Genomic DNA, 6,466 nt, shown 5'->3' with positions numbered 1-6,466 from the left:
GTACCGCCTCAACATCGTCTTCTGCCAAACGGTCACCTACACATATTTTAATTATTGTATGTCTGAGCTGATGCGTTTATCCTGGAGTGACTCAGAGTGAAGGAGAAGGCCAAGAAGAAGTGTAAATATCATAGAAGCAAGGAGTTCAGAGCTCTACGACTTAGTGTCTTTATGGTATTTATGTGTGTAATGGAGACCAGGGGTTCCATTACCCTTACTTGTATTTTTATTAATTGACTGACTGATTTGTATTTAAAAACCGTAATGAAGAAAAACACACACTGGTTGATTGTGATTCTTTATTAGGCTTTTTGGGTTGTTATTTAAGTGACTCGTTAAAGGTGAAGAGACAGGGGGACTGGCCATCCTACCTGTGTCAGGAAAAGAACCCGTGTTAGAGCTGTTCACATTTAATCATTTGTCTGTAACCTAAATTAGTTGTATATGTAAAAAGAGAAGTGTTAACAGTACTCACTTTGTAAAGAGTAAAAGCAGCTCAATCACCTGCTTATGAGCTCCTGGAGAAAACCAATGTGCCAGGCTAGGGGAGTGTGTGTTGGAGTGATTTTGTTAAAAGTTGTCATTATTGTGCTTGGACCTTGTCTTGAACTGTATGTTCAGATATTTTCTGTTCCTCCCCCACATGTAGGATGTTGGGGATGTTACTAGCTATAGTTTTCAACTGCAGGCACAATCTATGTAAGATTCTGGTTTCCTTATTTGGTAAGGAGTGTTCACTTCCTGCCCTTTATGGGCTCACCATGTAAATGGTGGACTGTTAAAGAGGTTAAGCCATATACGAGGTTGAGGGGAGATGACCCTTTTATGACTAGAGATGCGGTTAAAACGTTTGTAAGCAGGAAGTCACGTATACAGACACACATACACTCTCTCTCACTCACACACACACACACACACAGTGCCTTAGCTTTTACCACACAACATATGGGGTTTACAATGGGCGGTTGTGTAACTGTTTTCATTCAATAAAAGGCTGGAGTTGGAGTTGTCTGAGTTTGGGTGTAGAGCTTGCAACTCTGAGAATCCGACCAGGCTTCCCCTGCACAAGTAAAAACCAATCGAGCTCTGATTGTCTTACTTTGTTCTGAGTCAGCGAGGGCTGAAACCTAACTGTGTGGTTAAGGTGTTTTAATAGAGACTCTTGGAGAGCTTGCGCAAGACGCCTTAGCGAATCATCTCGATTTTAAACCTCCGTTAACATCTCACCATGGGATCCAGAGCGTCCAGATTACTCAGAGAAGAGGAAATTGAAGAAATTAAGAAGGAAACTGGCTTTTCCCACAGGAAGATCACTCGCCTGTACAGACGTTTCACCAGCCTGGATAAAGGGGAAAACGGCACCCTCAGTCGAGAAGATTTCCAGAGAATCCCCGAGTTGGCCATCAACCCTCTGGGAGATATAATCATCAACGCATTCTTTCCCTTTGAGAGGACCAGGTAAATTTCCGGGGCTTCATGCGGACCCTGGCTCACTTCAGACCAATCGACCAAGACAACGAGAAGAACAAGAACCCCTCAGCTACAGAGCCCCTGAACAGCAGAACAAACAAGCTGCTTTTTGCTTTCCGTCTATATGACCTGGACAGAGATGGCAAGATCTCCCGAGATGAGCTCCTGCAGGTCTTGCGGATGATTGTTGGAGTCAACGTTTCAGATGAAGAACTCGGCAGCATTGCTGATAGGACCATCCAGGAGGCTGACACAAACGGAGATGGCTACATTTCCTTCAATGAGTTTATCATGGTCTTGGAAAAGGCAAATGTAGTTCAGAACCAATAAAACATTTAGAAAAATGTTTAAAGGAAGAGGTCGATAAACATAAGCCAGGCAAGACAAAAACAAAACTCATGACTGAGTACATGAACTTTTTTCAGCCATGGAAACAGGAAGAACAAAGGCGTGCTGAAAATAGAAAGCAGAAACAGTCTAGACAGCAACTCACATCTCAGGCCAGTAATAAACCACCAGTTCCACAGGTGGCCTGTTCACAACCACCACCATATCAGCCAGAACCCTCAGCCTCAGAGGCACCCACAACCACAAAAAAACCCCCAACGAATCCGTTCCTACCACCACAAGGCCCATACGCCTCAGCCAGACACCAATTGAATTAAATGTCTCGCGACGTCCCCACACACAAAGAGCAAGAAGAAATAGGGACAGATCCTTACAACAGGGACATGGGAGGAGTTCCAGACCCACCTGGCCCTTATGGCCTGTTCCCCCTCATAGAAAAAAACCTTTCCGCCGAGTGGAAGGATTTAGGCACGATTCTCAGCAGGGTACAAAATGACCATTAAGAGAAAACTGAAGATACCCATGAAGGTTGGCTCCAAAGCCGTAGAACAGGGTGTATGAGGTACACACTCGGGTGGACCCTCATCACGACCCCAAGCACACATTTAGACATGCCTACAGCACACTACTGTCTCACAGAAGATAGTTACTGACAAAATATGGTAAATACGTCCTGACCAGACATATCCAGCCTACCAAAAACTTTGTGGTCAACAGGCCCGACCGACGTGGGCCTAATAAAAAATGCTGATGCAATTAAAGTTAAAACCATCTCAAACCACAGGCCAATGAAACCTCAATACCCACTGTCTGCTGAAGCAAAAGCTGGAATCCGTCCAGTAATAGCAGACATGGAAAAAGCGGGAATCTTGATAAAGACAAAAACAACCTCGTGTTCTTCTCTCAACAGGTGATCCAGGAGATTTTTATTTTTTTTCTCCCCCCCTTTCTCACTGTCCCTCTCCCCTTCTGTTTTTCCTTTCCTTCCTCTTTCTTTCTCCCTTTCCTATCCCTCACTCATGTCTGTCCCGTCTGTAACATCTGAAAATAAAATATAATAAATAATAAAAACAAAGATCGACCAAATGGACCAATACGGCAATGCCACGATGATCCATTTGGCAAAGTAAATCCATTGGGTATCCTTGTTGGTCTTGAAGGATTTAAAAAAAACAACAACAGCAATAGAATAATATTAAACACAAAGTGGACCCGTCATCCTTCATTAAATAGGTTCTTTTAGATGTTAAGGAGGAATTGACTTAACCAGGCTGGCGGAGAATGAAGACAACCGGACACCTGCTGCAGATGGGGAATCAGTGAACTTTTATTGAGACAGAGACAACCTCTCAACACAGCTCACATCAGGAGATTCCTAATATTTGCTGTGAGGATGGGTATATATTCTCTAAAACTTACAGGAGGGGGTTGTGAGGAAAGTGCTGCATTAGCAGAAAAACAACTCCATAAAAGGAAAGCGGCCTTGGGTGTTCTAGTCTCTTCGCTTGCAGATATCTTTCACCTGCAGGGTGAGGCGATCGCTTCTTATCGCTCTCAAGGCCAAAGTCGTGAGCACATTTTTATTACACAGTTGCACAGTAACTTTAAAGCTGAACAATATTTAAAGCTGAATAATGTTTGATCAGATTATATTTTCTTCAAATCCCCCTTTTGACCCATCTTAAATGGGTCAACACACAAAAATAAGTAACATTCAAAGGAACACAGAGACGTGTCGAAGCCTGGCTCGAAAAACTCCTCGGGTCTTATCATTTGTCTTTATCTGTCATTGCAGATGAGGAGAAAAGAGTCCAGGCACCACCCTGCCCAGGGGTCGGCTGCAAGCAGTCTCGGTTCCCGACGAAAGCAGTAACAGCTGTCCTGCACACACGGATACAACGAGTTAGTGCAACCAGGGTAGTGACACAAAATTAACAGTTCCTGTAACCCAGCAACCAAAAAACATAAGTAATGATAAAAATGTGGAGAGTACAGAGTATACTATAATAATGAGAGATATAAACGTGAAAATGTGAAAGAATAAATCAACCGTAAAATAAACTCATAACGGTAACTGCTACGGACATTCAAAAGTGAATATGGTAAAACGTGAGGAAGGGGTGTGGAATAAAACAATTCATATCCAGTGGTGGGAGTACACATTCGCTCAGGCTTAAGTCCGGAGACCCTGAGAACATCGCTTAACCCTCACAACCCGACCAGACACAGTTCAACCAGATATATCCTTCAAGAGGAAGTGGGTGAGGGAAACAATTAATAACAAGCATAATACAAAACACCACAGAGAAACAACCATTCTAGAAGCATTTAAACAAGAGAAAGACGATAATGTTCGTCACCCTCACGATCAGAGTTTTCATCATCCGTTGGCGAGGAGGTGGGAAGTTGACTAGCCAATAAAGGCATCTGCCGGGCGAGATCCTTATCCTCAGGAGTGAGAGCTGTAACAATCAGTCTCTGGAAGAGGGATCGAATGCATGGAATACAACAGCAACCGCAGGTGACTAGGATAGCAACAAAAACTGAGATGGAAACTAGGATGGAAGCTACAAGGGCCTTATATTTGCCAAACATGTTAAGCCAAGAGTCCCACATGGCAGTATCAACGCCCGAGTGTTCCTTCATTTTAACAGTAAGAGCTGTGAGACCAGTAATAGCTTTAGTGAGGGAACCATCAGGAGCTGTGTTATTGGGGATATAGGTACAGCACTCCTGACCAAAAAGGCTGCAGACTCCGCCTTTTTCTGCGAGGAGAAAATCCGTTGCGACCCTGTTTTGGAAAGCCATTAGGGAAGTGGCAGATAACTGTGCATGCACAGCTTCAAAACCATCTCGAGTGTAATTAGCCAACAGTTGCACATTAAAGTGAATGTAGTTAATTCTGTCTACATTCGCATTTATTTCAACCATCCAAAGTATCGAGGCCCATCCTGCTTTAACCTGGTCTCGCAGTTTATATTCATCGGGGACCCCACGGGGTATACCTACAGCATCAATATAGGTTGGATTATGAGCTGAACCTGGGATTAGAGAACGTTTAGAGCGGCGTTCAGAGGAGGATGGGTGGCCAACTTCGTGTACTTTTATAGAGAGATCTACTGGAGTGACTAAAACAGGTAAAATAAGAGTTATGAGAGCGCAAAGACCTGACGCATCCCGAGGGAAACCATCATATAACTTGTTATTGCCACACCACCACCACAAATCAGCCCTAGCCGTAGGTCGGAAGTTTGGTTTCATAACCGTCATCTCAGTGCACCAAGAAGAGTTCAAGCTACCTAGTTTTACTGCATTGCCAGTCAGGTTAATACAAGTGAAATTGTTCACAGCTACATCTGAAGAAAAGAAAGGTGGTTTATTAGAGACCGAGCGTTGAGTTTTAGGAAAGTGGTTTTCCAGATATGAGCAATGACCTCGTTTTGTATTGTTCATAAGGTGCAGGAGGCATGCACTATTGACGGGCGCCGGTACAACTCTTAAAGTGGGGCGTGCTCCCATACATACTATGCAGTCGGAAGCCGTCTTGTCAGCAGCTTGTTCAGCTAGTAGTAACCAGTTGTTTGTTGCTCCAGAAATACCGGTTAGGATTTGGAAGAGGTCATCTTTAGACATTTTATTTGTGTCTACAATGCGTATTCGGCCGTTTCTCCCCCCGTTTGTATATGTCACCGGAGGGCCATTAAAGGTGGGGTTATCATCTTTAACTACAGAGCTTGGAGCTGCACCAACGCTAGGGCATATTTCCATTTGCCAATACAGGGCGGTGCGATCAGTCCAAGGGGCAAGTATAAATTGTTGACAGGAGGTCAAGGCCAGATCCTTTAGGGTAAAAATTAAGCCTGAAAGATCCGGTTTTTTTGCTATTCTGAGCATATTTTGGTTTCTCCAGTGCAAAGCCTGACCCCTAGAGTGCTTGGACCAATCGAGGTCCGTTTCTGACACTAAACTGGACCACTTCCACTGATGCCAACCTCCCAGGGTTATATACCACACTGAGGAGGAGAGATGTACTGCAAGGTTAAAGAGATCCCCCCCTTGGTCTTTGGTGACGGGAGTGACTGGGAAGCTAGCGAAATCTATTTCGACTACCCAACTTTTATTGTTGGGGACACAGAGAGTAATCATTCTAGTCGTACTTGGGGTGCAGGAGGTAACCGTGTGTCGTTTCTTTCTAAATGGATCGGGCGTGGGCAGAACTCGAGAGGAAGTGGTGGGCAAGATCCTAGGGGCTACATTTGTCAGATTGGGACTGTCAGAAGGGGGCGAAGCTTTTGAACTTGAAGGTGTCAGAAGTGTCGGGGGCCCTTCACAGATCAGGATTATGCCAATGGGAATGAGACCCAGGGCCAGGAAGCAAACAAAGACGCAACATCTTTGCCTGCCTGTCATTTCAGGGGGAAAGGGCCAAGACATGTTTACTTAGCTTGGATGTCGTCTAATAGAGGATGATGGGGCACAGAAAGGTGGTCCAGTTCCCCCCACCTCGCCAAGGGCGTGTTCTAGGAGTTAAAGAGCAACAAAAAGTATCAGTGACACAACTTTAAATGAGCTTTCAGCGGTTAAAACTATTGCAATGTAAAATGTAAATCTTAAAAACTCAAGCCAATATAAAAGCAAAGTCATAAAA

At 44.2% G+C, this 6,466-nt stretch overlaps 1 pseudogene; it reads left to right on the top strand.

Moving 5' to 3' along the window:
* The first annotated feature begins 905 nt into the window (after positions 1-905).
* Positions 906-2,057, top strand: LOC112436032 (calcineurin B homologous protein 1 pseudogene; annotated as a pseudogene).
* Positions 2,058-6,466: the final 4,409 nt, after the last annotated feature.

Source organism: Maylandia zebra, linkage group LG15 (genome assembly GCF_041146795.1).
Source record: "Maylandia zebra isolate NMK-2024a linkage group LG15, Mzebra_GT3a, whole genome shotgun sequence".
NCBI classification, from domain to species: Eukaryota; Metazoa; Chordata; class Actinopteri; order Cichliformes; family Cichlidae; genus Maylandia; species Maylandia zebra.
Note: the sequence above shows the minus strand (reverse complement) of the source record. Positions and strands in the feature narration are given on the sequence as shown.